The sequence below is a fragment of the Lactuca serriola genome, chromosome 6 (genome assembly GCF_051521515.1).
Source record: "Lactuca serriola cultivar US96UC23 chromosome 6, Lser_US96UC23_V15, whole genome shotgun sequence".
NCBI classification, from domain to species: Eukaryota; Viridiplantae; Streptophyta; class Magnoliopsida; order Asterales; family Asteraceae; genus Lactuca; species Lactuca serriola.
This window is the reverse complement of record NC_136413.1, coordinates 147,071,336-147,087,943: the sequence shown is the minus strand read 5'-3', so window position 1 is coordinate 147,087,943 and position 16,608 is coordinate 147,071,336.

Genomic DNA, 16,608 nt, shown 5'->3' with positions numbered 1-16,608 from the left:
AAAAATCATTTTTTTCAGCGTATTTCTAAAAAACTGCGATTTTTTGGTATATAAATTAAAAAAAAAGATTTGTGATGTTGAAGTATTTTTGTATGCATTTTTATGATTTTTATAGTCCTTTTTAGGGTTTTTTGTTTTCCACATAACCTATATATATATATATATATATATATATATATATATATATATATATATACATACATATATATATATATATATACATATATATATATATATATATATATATATATATATATAGGGTTAGATTATTTTGTTTTTACTAACTATTGTATGCCAGAATGCACAGATCTGGACCATTAGATGGAATATAATCAAAGTTCATGATTTAAGGGTCTATGACAGTAGAATAGGATAGCATGTACCATATAATCACACAAATTTCAGCATAAGGGCATTTTAGTCAATTAAACTATATTAAAGAAAGGAAATTTTTGGATTTTTAGGGATGATTAATTCCTTTATTTTTTTAAAAATCTGAATATTTTAAATTAATTCAAATTTAAAAATCCGATTTTATTCTGTCAGAATGATAGAATGCCAACCATAAACTAGTAAATATATTTTTCGATTTTATTCTGTCAGAATGATAGAATGTCAAATTTAAACTAGTAAATACATTCTGAAAGAATACACAAATCAATTCTTGAACTAAATAATATAACAAATAATTACATTGTATGATTGTGATTCATTGAATAATAACAACATTTTGAAAAAAAATTAAAAAAAAACATCAAAATCTAACAAAAACACTAATCTATTCTAAAAGAATATTATTTTTAAGCAACACTTTATACATTGTAGCATAACACATTCTGGTATAATACACTCTAGTTCTATATGTTTTCTTCCTTCTCCACATCAATGTTAGCCTCTTTAAAACCCGAATCCACAAAGAAAAGATAATCAAGTTTCAAAAATTAAACAACTCAATGCATTCTAATAGAATACAACAATAAAAATTCTTAGAGAATAAACTATTCTTGCAGAATGGTTTTGAATATTCTTTACCTTCTTCATTCTGAAAGAATAGTAGCCTTCTTCAAGGGAGGTGTGTAAATCAAAAGGGAGGTGTAGGTGTATTACTCGTGATACCCAATTAAAGATCTTTTAACAGTAAATACCTAGTATTCCTTTTGTGCACACATCAAAACTCAAATAAATTTATATCACATATATTGGAACTGGGATAAGCCAATAAACAATTGAGATGCGTTGAAGGGAAAATGAGCACATACCTTGGTTTTGATGTGTTATTGGAAAAGTAGAGATGTGATTCTTAATTTATTAGAAAAGAGGGTATACGATTCTTGATTTTTGTGTGATCGGCAACGTCTCTAATCCCCCGTTTTCTATTTTCTTTAGAAATTAGAATTAGGTGATGGTTTTTTCCTCGATTCACTCTAAAAAACGATCACATACCTTGGTTTTGATGTGTTGTTGGCCGGTGGCTATGAGGAAATAATAAGTCAGTGGCGGTGGCTATAAGGACGGAGGATGGTGTCGTTAGTGGCTACGTCTGATGGTATTCACGGAGACGAAATCACAGATTTGGTAGATGAGGGTGTACGTGCGTATTTGGAGGAAACGGTGGTTATGAGGACTTTCTTGATTTAGGGTTTGATTTTGGATTGATCGATTGTAGAAGAAGAAGCAAAATCGGTGGATTAGAAACGATGGTGAGTTCTATTTAGGGCTAATGTTCTAAATTTATCTTCGCAAGAATCAGGAATATTAATTATGTACCATAATTAACTATGCAAAGATTACAATAATACCCTTAAATGATTTATTTTTTCCTAAATTCCTATTGGTGAATTCATGCACATAATAGTTGCTAGAAAAATTTGAACCCCTCTCTCTCTCTCTCTGTATATATATATATATATATATATATATATATATATATATATATATATATATATATATATAAATCCCCCTTATGAACCGTTTTTTGTTCTGAATGGTTGATTTTTTTTTCTTTTTCATTTGGTGGGTTTTCTTTAATTTTTTTTTCTTTTTCGTCCATCATCACTGCTTCCCACACTCAGCTCTTCCTTGTATAATCCTTTCCCATATTCTTCTATTCATTTGAGATAGTGTATTCGACGTGCTTTGCTGACCACAGCCAACATATACATGTTGTGTTTTTGTTTCTTCTTCTATTGTCGACTCATCTCTGCTCAACGACTTCCTTTTATTGTCACCGGTTTTCCTCTAGTTTTCCTCTATCCTCTTCGCTTTTGTCCAGGTAAATTGTAATTTTTTCCCTTTCTTCTTTCTATTTTCCCCATAAATGTCTGCTTTTTAATTTTGATTTTCTGTTGGGTTTTTGGTTATTCGGTTGATGTTCTCCACCGATTCACTCCCTCAAATACATTGATAACTTTAATCCTCTTGATATTTGGCCGGTGGGTTCACCGTATCCATTCCCGAATCCGTCTTCTGGTCCAGATAACCGTATTTTCCTTTTGTTGTGGTTCCTTTTTTCTCCATCCACCGCCATCGACTTTATGCTCGATTTCCTACGTCTTCTTCAACCATACCACCACCATCTTTTTGTCTCCTTTGATGCTTGTATGGTCTATTCCTACAGACAGTGAACTGACTTATGAATAGTAACTTTTAATTATAGTCATAGATGTTATTATGAATCTATAATTAACATTTATCAGTGATTCCAAGTCTTTGTACAAATTGATCTACTTACGGGAGTGATGTATAGGCTGTATTTAGTGAAGTGTTTAATGTGGGATTTCCAAACAGTATACTCTATATACCAAACGGACCCTACCTTTAATATGATACTACCTGGTTATTCATTACTTGATAGATATTAAAGTAGACTTTGGGATTATTGAAGAATCTAAACCCGTAGGATAATAGTTCCATGAAGTATGAAATTAGACTAAGACTTAGCGTATATACATCTAGTTCTTTTAAAAAAGGTGTAAGGCGAAGCTCTGCCCGATTCACCAATCACCATACACTTTTTTAGGTAAGTGCATGGTTATTATTAAGAACATAATCTTCATTTAAAAAGAATTAATACTATCGAGTAATATAAATGTTTATTTGTATTACCTGTGTTAGGTGCTATTTGTATAAACATGATAATTGGATTAGAAATTGTGTTAGGAATCGATTGACTTTAGTTATAAGTCTTGCCTTAGGTTTAAGAATAAGACTTGTAAGGGTTGCTTAGTTCAAATTAAGCTTGACATCGGATAGGTCTCATGACTTGGGTAAAGTGTGTGGGATCGCAGTGGAGTGTTTCTCCTATTTCTTGGATGACAAAAAATGGTGGGTCCAGATCATACAATTGACAAGTATGTACAAGTCATCGACCAAACTAGATGACAACACTTGACTATTCTAGGCAGTCTAATAAATTACGTTGCTAGCATGAACTTATAAACCATGGGCGTAGATAAAATGGGATACCATATTTATCGAATCTTTGAACATTGGTTGCCTTATATATGACTTACATTGGCCATGGACTTCCCTAGCTATGCAGTCAAATGGTTGCTTAAACGATTCATCATGTTGTGTGATTCCTCCAGATAATCGTTGTTTTAGGATCTGTGAGGAGCGGTTAGGTTGGGTAGTTGGTCTTAGTTTAGATTTTATATTATCTGATAAAGTTGTTTGCAGGAATGATATTATTTATTATCATTAAATTATTATGGGCTTGAAAAGCCTACGCATCTCACCAGGTTTTCTCAAACTTGACTGACTCGTTTTATGCATCACGGGTAGCAGATGAAAGGTTGTCGAAGTCTGGTTAGGATGAGGAGTATAATAAATATATTTGCATGTAATAAGTAGTTTCAAGACCTTTTAATATTTAACTTGTACTGTATGTTTGGATATGAACGATGAAATCCTTGAGGTTTTTAATAAAATGAAATAACTTTTGTTATCTTAAAAATGTTTTGTTTAAACGGGAATTTCCACATCTCAATATATAAAGCGTAAAGAAAATGTTTTAATTGGTTCTGAAAAATGGAGGATATCTCATCTCAAACGATCGACACATTATCAATGGTCCTGTTTCCTTCCTCTATGGTATCCAAAACATAAGCCACACAACCCGAACAACCATGTTAAAGATAGCTCCTAGATCTCCCAACTGAACAAAGAGTTGGTCGCCTTTGAGCACCCTTACCACAAATAAATAGCTCTCCCCCACTTGGGGTTCAAAACTAAATTAAGTGGTGCTTGCAGTTAATCATTTCCCAATTATGGCTCAACCAATCCATCCATATGATAACCTTTCTCTCGTGCAAAGGGATACAAACCAAATCATTCGGATATCGCTTGCTAAATAACTCCAACACACAACCCTGATGAACCCTCAATACTTGCACTGGATGATCATCGGTGATCTCCGCCTCTAATGGATAATCAAGCTCCTAGGAGTTTCACCGAATCTCTGGTTGAGTGAAAGAGATACGAACGATCGGGTGGCGCCAGAATAAAAAAGAACTAAAGCTGGAACAGCGTTCACTAGGAACGTCCCTTTGATACTTAAGCCTTAACCGACTTCCTCTTCCTCACAGTCTCCAAATCAATCTCCCGTTCCTAGGACCTTGCTATCATTTCCTCTAAGGTCCTGTAGCTCAAGATGCTCACAAACTCTTGTATCTCATTCTTCAACATATCATGGGTACTTGCCTCCTTTACCTCCTCGTCTATAAAATACTACAGAACCAGTAAATCCCTCTCATGGAACATGGTGGTGGTCTCCTCTATAGTCTCAGTAGTCTGGCGAAGGTCCTGGAACTCCCTTGCCAGCTGCTGAACCTCGATCACTAGTGCAAACTCCACCATCAATCTCATCACAAAATCATCCCAAGTTATTGCCTCGACACCCTTGTCGACCAAGGCATCGTATAACACCTATTTTTCCTCGACGAATTGAATTAGGGTTTTAAGGAGTCAAAAGGTTGGATTTTGGAGAAAAAGGATCCTCACGATGTGAGACATAGAGGCTCACGAAGTGAGATGGGTTGCATGAAGATTTTTTCCAAGTCTAAGCTCACGACGAGAGAAATAAGAGCTCATCACATGAGGAGCGATGCATCCAAAGCCCATGATCTTTTAGGGTTTTCTTCGTATTTAAGAATCTCTAACCGCATTTTAGGGTTTCTTATTAGCCCCAAACCCTCATTCACCTTAGAAAAATCCTAGTGCCCATCCTTGCCTGATCTATGGTGTTTTTAGAGCCTTTCTTGGTGTGGAAGAGGAAGAAAAAAAGAAGCAGAAGGAGGTATTGTGTTGTGGCTTTTGAGGAATCACCATCACCTTTCTTTGTTTTTGGACCATTGTAAGTGTTAAAGCTCCTATCTTTATGGTTTTATAAGGATAGATATAAGTTTTATCCCATTTTTCTTCTTGGATGTGCATGTTTGAATGTATGGAAACCATACAGTTGGTAACTTTATGGGTTGTGGGGGCCTTAGAGATGTCTTGGAGTTCAGATCTAGAAATGGTTGAGTTTGAAACGTTATATGAAAGTTGGATGTCTTTTCATCAACTTTTGGCCTAAATGAGATCTAGACATGTGTTGGACAGATATGTATTAAAAGCATAGACTTTCTAGTGCATTAAGAGGTTATAAGACCTTTTGGAAAGTTAGAGTGCAAGGCTTAATGGATTAAGGATGTAAAAGTTGGATTTTTGGCCTCAGACTTTACTCACGACGTGAGGATCGTTTGATCCCATTTCTTATGAGCTTATTGGTGCTCATGGCATGAGGAAAGGCTGCCTACATCGTGAGGATAACTCAAGTGTCATTCCTTGACTAATTTGGCTAGGTTGAGTCGTGATGAGTTTAGGATCAGATTATGTGAGCTCTCATGACGTGACTAAGGTCTGGTCACGATGTGAGATGTGATTTTGGGCTTTGGGTCTTACTAGGCCCTAGTTTTCTGTTTTGGACCTTCTTGGATTAGGCCCATGAGGGGTTGTAGGTCCAATTAGGAAGTTGAGCCATATTAGACTTCTTGGTGTTATTGGTATATGCCTTGGATGTTGGGCCAAGTGAGGAAAGGGGTAAAATGGACTTTTACCCTGGGTGTTGGACAATTGGACTAGGATTCTAGCTATGTGTTGTGGACCAATTATTAATCGGGTATTATTTGATGATGCTAGCATGGGGATTTTGCGGAATAGGAGTCCGAGATCTTATCTGATAGATTCAGCAGCTTGAGGTGAGATTCCTCATTGTGTTTGGCGGGTCGAAGGCACCAAGTCCGACCCATGGTTTATTGTGATTAGATGCTAGTTGTCTGCGTGACATTGCATGTATGTTTTCTAGTTATGTTTATGGGTATGGGCCTGATGATTATATTGTATGCTATTTATCTTTGTGATTCTTGCATGTGTTTATGTGTTTGTATGTATATCGGGCACGAGCTGATGCCAGGCGGGGCCTGATGACTGATAGATCTGTTCCGAGTAGGGATCAAGGTCGAGCGAGGCCCATTATGTGTTTGATATGTATGGTATGTGGTGTTTTGGGTAACTCAATAAGATTTGTGCTTCAGATTTATGTTTATGGTTTCAAGTACCTCAGGTAAAAAAAGGGAAGGGTCAGGCATGACGGCAAAAGTCCACCCATGTTTCCGCACTTTATGATTTTGGGATCATACTATGATAACTATTTTATATGACTCTGATTGTACTTGGATGTTATTTGATATAATCTAATTTCACTAGGGTTTTATGATATTGTTATGGATAATGCTTTTATTAATATAAAAAAAAAGATTGTCTTAATTTTTGGGACGTTAACATGGCCTACCCTCCCACCATTCACGTACTCTGTCTTTCAGAAGACAGGATGCAAGTCTGAACTTCGACTCCTCGGGGTAAGAGCTAGTCCGGATGACATTTGTAATGTCTGCAAACCATCTCTTGCTAACAATGGGGTCCTTCTTCCCGAAGAACTCTGGAGCTCCACATGCACGAAACTATCGAAAGGTCAGAGAGCGTGCACCCACCAGAGCCATAATCTCAGTATGGAATGCGCCCAAACACTCATCCAACATCTCCATGATTCCATCCTTGATCGTACCAAAGATCACGGGAGTCTGCTCTAGATCCAAATCCCGAACCTGATCCCTTACCAGGAGCTGAACCACATCGAGTGACCACCATACTGAAAATAAACAATGCAACCATTAGAAGGAATTTGAAGAATTTTCCATACTTGGCAAGTTTGTTAGTGTCTAGATCCTGTGCTTTCATTAAAGCGGACCCAATATTACCTTCCGCACCTATCCGTACTTTCCTCAAGAGTCTCCCTGAATCTTCTAAGTTACCCCTCACTATCAAATACCCACCAATTCTGCTAAAATAGGCGTTCAACGCAATATCATACTTCCTTGATTCTCTTAGGATTTCCTTCACACCTCTCTCTTCCATTAGCTGCAGAAGAAACTCCTACTAATACCCACTAACTACCTTACGAATACAATAACATGTAACATGAACTAAATAATTCTTCGACTACAAGGTCCCACACTACAACAGTTGGACTCAAATGAGAGCTGCGCAATATGGTTAAACCTAACCTTCTAAATTTATCTAATTTTTGCAACATGTAACCAAGCATATTCGCTTGATAGTTAATTGATACTAATGGAGGTTACTAAAAGCGCATAGCAAGCAACATTCGAGCACGAATTCTAAACCAGTGCACTACCTAATCAGGTCATTCTATCCAATCATCTGAAACCCATAGTAGCATGCAGTTCTAAAAGCTCATACAACAGGCATACAAAGGCATCTCTCATAGCATTCTATCATGCAATTCTGAGCAGATCCTTAGCCCTAATCTAACATATTGTTCACATATACACATACTGAAACAAATAACATGTATGGGTATTTTAGGAAAATACTTACTTGAGCTCGGAAGATTGCATGCATTGCACCCCTTTTTTTATTTATAAATATATATTCGAAAATTCATTTCCTTTCAAAAAAGAATACCAATTCCTCAGTTGGAGTTCAGACACACACGAAAGTGTGCCAGAATCTCTCAAACCAAGGCTTTGATACCGACTTGTAACGTCCCAATATATACTAAGTAAAACCTTTTGTTTTAAGTGTACAAAAATCATCATTCATTCATTCATTCAAAGCCCATTAAAGTTTGAAAATGTATAAAATAGTTATTAAAGCACAATCATAACATAAATGCAAAACGCTGATGGATGTTTTGCGATCATGCCAGGCCTTTCCCCTCCGAACCAGAGGTACCTAAAACCATAAACATAAACTATAATCACAAAGCTTAGTGATTTCCCCAAAATACCACATACCAAACATACATCGGGCCCCGCTCGGTAATAGGCCTATAACATGTAATGGGACCTACCAACACATATAGTAGACCCCGCAAAAACATACATACAAATACTTGTAAGAGTCACAAAAACAAATAGCATAGTACATACAAAATCCAATGGGTCGACATTGGTGCCTTCGACTCGCAAATACTGTTAGGAGACCCAGCTCAATCGATAACAAATAAATCTCACACTTGAGCTGATGGTACGTGAACCTATTTACACTATACATATCCAAAACAACTCTAATTAATAATTAAGGTGATAATCCATAATCAAATTTCCATTACATACTCTCTCTCTCTCTCTCTCTAGGGTAAAAGACCATTTTACCCTTCCAAGACTAGACCCCACCCTAACTTGACCTAATGCTAAAAAATAATCCAAAATACCCTTTGATCATATGTCATGCATACTATAGCTCTATTCCATGCGTAGAGCCTCCCCACAAAAAAAGGGATGGTTACGCTATGCATTGCGTACTCCAAGGCTACGCCCTGCGTAACACAACTGTTGCCAAAGTCCATTTTTAAGTCCTTAATACCTTAATACCAAACCTAATGCATGTGTAGAATGATAAAGTTCCTAACTTTATGCCTTTTCATGGCTAAATAGAGCCCAAACCCAAACCCTAGTTCCAAAACACCATTTAATGACCTCAAACTCTTGCATGAGTTAAAGATAACAATAAATAGACAAAATTGCATGAATGGTCCCTGTGGTTAGGTGGAAAATGCTACTTTGGGCCAAAAAGATTTGGGCTAGCAGTCATGGTCCAAAGGCTTACATTTTCTTGCCACTTTGGTCCAAAACCTTAACTGTCGTCACTTTTCCCCTGTTACCATCCATTTGACTTGTCAAAGGGAGCATATTTTCGTCTTTCCTTGTTTTACTCACTTTATTTAATTAATAAAACCCTCCTATAAGATCGATGATACTATGGTGTTCAAGCTTTTATCCCCTCGTTCCCATCTTCTTCACAAGCCCTAACACAGTCACTATTCATGCTTTCATCTGAAGATATTGACAATGGTGTTGTGTTTTTGTGGTAATATGGCTAGTGTTCGCACTTCATGGACCAACAAAAACCCAGGTCGACATTTCTGGGGATGCCCTATTGAGGTAAGCAAATGGATTTTGTATTTTCATCATTATCCTCCTATTACATGTTAAAATCTGTGTTAGTTTTTTTTGAAGGGATCCAAGTGTCGCTTTATTGGGTGTATGATGGTCCAATGTGTGAACGTTCAAAAGCCATCATACCTGGATTGTTGAGGACAATCAACAAATTGAAGGCTCAAACCACAAGACTCAAAATTTACCTGTTATGCAGTTGGATTTTCTTTGTGTTTGTTCTAGTTTACAAGTAGTTTGGAATGTAATAGTTTGGGTAGGGTAGTATTTTGTTGAAGATGTAAGCAGTAAGCAATGTAATCTTTTGGTAAGTTGCATGAATGTGGAATTTGTTTAAGATGTAAGCAATGTAAGACATGTTTTGCAACAAAATGTCAATGGAAATTATATTTGGTATTTATATGTTGACCATTATATTTTGTGTATGATTTAAACATTGTAAAATATGCAATTAACATCAAGTTAAACATACCATAAACCATAACATCAAATTCCTGGTAAGATGTTCCCACAAATAAAAATACATACTAGACATGTCTACATACTATCAAGTACCAAAAAGGACATCAATGTATCTTCCACATCAAAATACATCAACTACGTAACATATAATAAACATAAGAAATTGACATTTAAACCCCAAAATACATCAAAGTAGCTTCAAACCCCATTAGTTTCCTACTTGGCCCTTGCAAGTTCTAGCATTACCCCCTTTATTTTTGCACTTGCTGCAAGTTACACCGATAAACTTCCTTTTCAACTTCTCACTCCCACTAGCAGCATGAGTTTAACTCCCACTAGCCCCATGAGTTTGACTCCACCTAGCACCATTACCGTTCTCTCCTTTCTCCTGGCTTCTTTCCCCCTCAGATTGCCTTCTCTTTTTCTTGGGCCTCCTAGCTGATTATGGTGCAGAGGAGGGGTGATTTTAATTGGACATTCACTTATAGGCCACATTGCTATCCCTTTAATAGGCTCTACCTTATGGATATAAGCTGCTTTCCAAGTTTCTAGCCAGTGCACCCTGTGGACATAAGTGTGTAACTCTCCAATCTTCTCACCATTATATGCTTTTTCATTTAGGACTACTATGACATGCTTACAAGGGAGGCCAGTTAATTCCTGCTTCTTGTAGGCTGTACACCCTTTCAGCCATGTCAATAACCTGTTGATCCTCCATGGCCCTTTCACTTGGTACTTGTCTTACCCATTCCACCTAGTTGTGTACTAAGATGCCAAAATGAGATTTTTGTCCATAATCTTTGTTGTAGAAGGGGTTAGTGGCCCTACACACTTATTTTGCACCTTGATTACATTGCCGATTATTTTCATCATGTATTCCCTGATGTACTCCAAGCAAGTTATTAGTGGCTTGTCCCTTCCTTCAATCAATTTGATGTTGAAAACTTCACAAAGATTATCCAAAAGCATATCTGATATTGCTCTCCCTGAAATGTTGTCAAAAGAAAAGAAAATAGTAAGCAAACCAGTGTACTAACAAAGTAATACACCACAGGGGAAATCTGGAAATTACCTGTGAAGTGGCTTATTGCCCAATGTTGTGGGGGGATCTGCTTCAACCACTCAATGTGTCTCATTGGGACCCTCCGGTCCCAAAACTTGGGTGGACCCTCCGGTCCTAACTCGGTAAGCTCAGAATAATACACAACATATATCAAAAAGACATAATGCGGGATATCACAATACTCAATATAAGCACATAAGACCCTTCGGTCACACAAAGGTTACCACTCTAGGTAAAGTATAATGAGAAGACTCACCTCGGATGATGAACATCTCTTATAGATGTTGTTGTTGTACACTGGCCTCTAACAATGGAACAAGATCCACAATTACCTAATTAAGATCTATGCCTAAACCCTCACTCTTTAGGTGTCTAAAGGTAGTCAACTAACTAGCCCGTCAATAACCTAAAACTCATTGGGCCCACCAAATCTCAATAATGAATGGACTCTCTCGAGACCCAACTCTCAAGTCCAAGTGACAAACCTAATTCAAGGGACCAAGGCACACACACACACACACACATATATATATATATATATATATATATATATATATATATATATATATATATTCCTCTGGTCCAAAACTCTAGTGCAACAAGCCCAAACTCCAGGCCTAACACACAAGCCCCAAAATGAGACTTAGCCCAAAAGTCCACAGTGAGGTTACGTAGTGCATACCTCCCTTGATACTCTCAGCGTACTCACGAATCCAGATTGGCCATCGGGGACACTTGGTCAGTATGCGGGGCGTACTGGAATTACGCTCAACGTACGTCCCCGATTCACTCTTTCTACTAATTTGCTCTTAATCAGTTAAGACCTTGACTCATATCACAAATTTGGACTCCCTAATAGCTCTTACTCCATAAAGTCAGTGACTTAAAGACTTTGCATGGCTGATAAGGTCACAAACACACAATACTCTCACTTTTCTTAGCTCAAAATGCTCATATATCATGCATGGTTTGATTCCAATGTCTAAGTCTTGATGTTTATGACACTACACCACTAAATACACTCTAAGGGGTTGATTATATTTTTTGGAGCTCAATATCTCATAAAGTCTCCAACTGTTGGGACAAAAACCCTAAAATACTCTACTATGATGCAATAATCAAAAGAGTGAGAAATCTTGAAGCTTTATACCTCTATATGAAGCTCCCAACACATATATGCTTAGATCCAAGGGCATGGACTCTCACTCCTTCTTCTCCAAAGCTTCTTCTTCACTCCAAGAACACACAAAACCACCCTAAGGCTCTCAAATGCACTCACAAGCTCTATGAACGAAGGTTTACGGTTTAAGAGGGTTGTTGACTGATAATGGTGACGAGGAATGAGGTTATCATATCCTTTATATAATGACACACCCAAAACTAAGGTTTTAACTCTGGGCCTAGTACGGCCAGCGTACTAGGTGGCTCCTCTTAAAAATCACGCACATGAGTACGCTAAGCGTACACACACGTACGCCCAACGTACTTAGCTGCCACCTTTCTCAAATGAGGGACTTATCCTTCCAAAACTTTAAACATCCAAATCTTCCTCGATGTAACTCCGTTTCCAATTGACCTCATATCCATAGAAAGGTGACGAGATACCCTTCACTTCTAAGAACTCGTCGCAACCCCAAGGCTTCCTCATGCCCGGGTTGCAGCCCACGAACCCTAATCACGGACGATCCGAAACAGGATGTTACAGGATCTCCATGTTCTCTTCATATTATCATATATGCCTCAGACCATACCTGTGATCAGCACATGGGAACAACTGAGTAATGGCAGCCTGTAAACCCTGTAAAGGAAATAAAACATAGTTAGTATATTACATCCAAGTATAGCACATTTAAACTACCAATTACATACCTTTTTTCTGCCACTTATAAATGTGAAGTTTTAGTTTGCGTATAGGTCCATGTCATCTCCTAAAGACTCAAGAAACCATTTCCATCTTTGAGTGTTCTCAGACTTAACAATGTCAGAAGCTATGGGGTATATTCCATTATTGGAGTCTACCCCAATTGTAGTTAAAATCTATCCTGGGAAAGGGCCCTTCATAAATGCCCCCATCGAAACCAATAAAATCCCTCAAGGAAGCTCTAAACCCCTTCTTCATGATAGGTTTTGAGCATTCTAACACTCCTATGGTGTACATGCAATCCTATAAACCTTAGATCTATGTTTTCTCTATTATACATGCAAATATTCAATATTCCAAGGTTTTATCCTAACTAGCATAATATTAAGCAACTATACTACAAAAGCTAGTTAGATGACATACCTTTTGATTGAGCTTGAAGTCTTGAATTTTAAGAGCTTAGCCCCAATAGCGTGGAAGCTTCAAGTGGAATCACGAATCACCAAAAACACCTTGGAAAACTTGAGAGAATAGTTAGCACGCTAGAAATTGGCCCACTCTTGTTTACACACACACACTAGTGCCACTTCCTGTGTCAAAGACCTCTTTATATAGTATGGAGGGTTAGGGTTTCATCCATGTAAAGCCTAATACCCATGACCTTTTATTTCCATAGGATCCATGAGTTAAAACTCCATGGACATGCAAGCTTAGCCCAACCTAAATGAACTTGGCCCATACTATATATAAGAGTCCATATTTAATTAGTTCCTTTTGATCACTAAATTAATTCTTGATCAATACTAATTAAATAATATGATTCTATATTAATATATTAGAACTTATAATATATTAATATAAATTATAAACATACTATTCTCAAAAGACTATCCATATAAATTGTTCTGGTGAAGTGCAACCCAAATGGACCATGCCAAATCGGGTCAAGTACATACCAATTATAGTTATGAACTTAGACACTAATCCAATAGTCTCCCAGTTGGATAAGTCTAAAACTATTATTGTGTATGACTCCAAAACCCAATTAGCAATCGTAGCTCTTAAAGCTGTTGTCGAACTCTGACCTCAGTCAATGACTTGTCCATTAGATAAGGGATTATATATTCCTCCATTATGGATATCATATGGAATGAGACATGGATTATAATCATTCTCTCTGTCCACTTGTTGTTTCCCAATTTCCGATTTATTACGACCAACTAATTGAACAAATCAAAACAGTCCAGGCTTGGCCAAGCACTTCGGGATGTCATCGCTAAATCATCGAAGGGCCCACATATATCACTTTTATCCCTACAAGGGTAAAAGGAATGGATAAACTTCGACTCATATGCTTTTTCTACTACTTGTTGAATCATACACAAAGGCACATTTTATAGCACCGAGTTACCAATGCATTTTCATACAATCAATGTATAACCAACTCATAGGCAACAACTCATATCTCTAGGTTTGAAGAATATAAAATATTATCGTCTCATGATCACTCGTGATAAATCCATGAAGTGAGTCAAATGAGCGTGGGTTTAATCCAATACTCAGAACTTATGAGCACTCATGAATGTTGTATCAACTCTTTAATGTCCAATACCTTGGATATCTACAAACCAACTTCATTACAGTCTTGCCTTAATACCTACTTCCAACGTATTATCGAATGTGTATGGTTTGAATAACTTAGTCATTCAGGAAGAACGACCTAATTATTCTGGAAGTCAAAACATGCAAAGTGAAACAAAAGAATAATCGAATCCAATATGGTCTCAGAACTTATGAATATAAATAGAACACCTTTTATTTATCACCATATTGATTACACATTATTCATTGTATAATGTTTCAAATTTATCAACTTAATACTTGAATTAAAACTATAGTTGTCCCATGCTCCAAGCATGTACACTATGTTTTGCTAAACACTAGTCATGCCATACACCAAGTACGCACACTATGTTTGTCTATGATCTTTACTTTGTGGGATAGATCGATTGAACATAATTACCATGATTCTCATTTCACAATCCAAAATCCTTACCACAATTGCAAGAATTCCAAATTCCCGCCATTTAAAAAAATTTGTTAGATTCTAAACTTATATGCATTAATCCTCTCGTAATGACTATGCACAAAGTCACAAAGACTTGTCAACAGACATTACAGAATATTCCAATGGAGATCATTCCATGGAAACGAAGTCTCAAATTCAAAGTACAATGCTTTGAACATCCTTATTGCATTAAATTTCCTAATCTTACACATATCTAATGAATAACTTCCACCTATAGGAACATTTCCACATTCCCATTTTGACTATCACTTCTGAACAAGAATTACCTATTTTCAGAATATGTCAATATGGTCCTCTCCAAAAATTTACCCCATACTTCCAACTGTCCCTAAGCAACCAATCTTTGGTAAACCTTAGATTGTCCTCGACAATTGCTTAATCACTTTAGTCATATCCAGTTCTAGTACTTTTTCCCTCTTAACGCCATAGGCATTTGGAAGAATTTAGAAAAGATGAATATTATAGCACATGCAATCGATCCTATATCCGAAGCATATAGGACGCGATTCATGATGTCTTACATAAAGACATGATACTAGACCAGTCTTTTGCTATAACATTTCTATTTCTATTTACCATGTTCTCATAATTCAGATTATGAAAAGGGATGTTGTAATCATAATTGAATTTTAGAACGCAAGTAATGTCCCCATATATAGAATTTCATTATGTTGAACCATTCCAACATAACATTCATATATATACTTGACTAAATTTGATTAAAATCTCACGATCTAAGCTTTTAGATTTGAAATGAAGTATAATTTCCTCTTACTTAATTATAGCAAAACAACTTTTCCCAATTGAAACTTTGTTTTCTATAATTAACATTGCTAACTTGCAACACTTATTATAATTATCATGCTCCCACTAACATGATGATTTATTAGCATAACACTTATGCTCCCACTAGCTTTGACATGTACTCAGAAATCAGTTGGACTTCTAGAAATCAATACTTTATTGACTTTCTTACCAAAGTTCAGATTTCTGATACGAAATTCTTTGATAAAATTTTATCAAAATCGTACACCTTTCCTTAGCTATCACACATGTGTGTCTAAACAATTTCAGAACTATGAAAAGGGATGTCGTAATCATAGTCTTAATTGTTTAGTCCTTTGCCATTCCTCACAAGTCCATGTTAGTGTGTCGGTTAACCACACACGCTCCACTAATGACTTTGAGAATGCAAATATCACAATTGCTATCTACCTAAAATCTACTTAGTTAAAGCGTTTCCTCACCATCATTTTCATGAATCGGAGAGAAACCTTATGAAACTTAGATTTTATGGTGTATATGTTCCTATCCATGTGAATCTGTCAAAACCATAATCACAAGACAAGGTTAGTGCCAAATCCAAACTCATATGGATTGAACTTATGGAGTCTTAACTTCTTGCCATCTAGCAGCACAAGGGCCTGCCATTGCTTCCAAGTTGTTATGCAACCAACTAAGAACAATCAGAACTCATATGCGAAGCCAAATTTAACTGGAATGGGCACAAAAATAGGAATATGTCACCACGATAGGTTATAAACCTCAAGCCGTGTGCTAGTGATAAACTATAGGTTTTATTCTTGATTAGATCTTTGAACCTTTTTCAAGATCT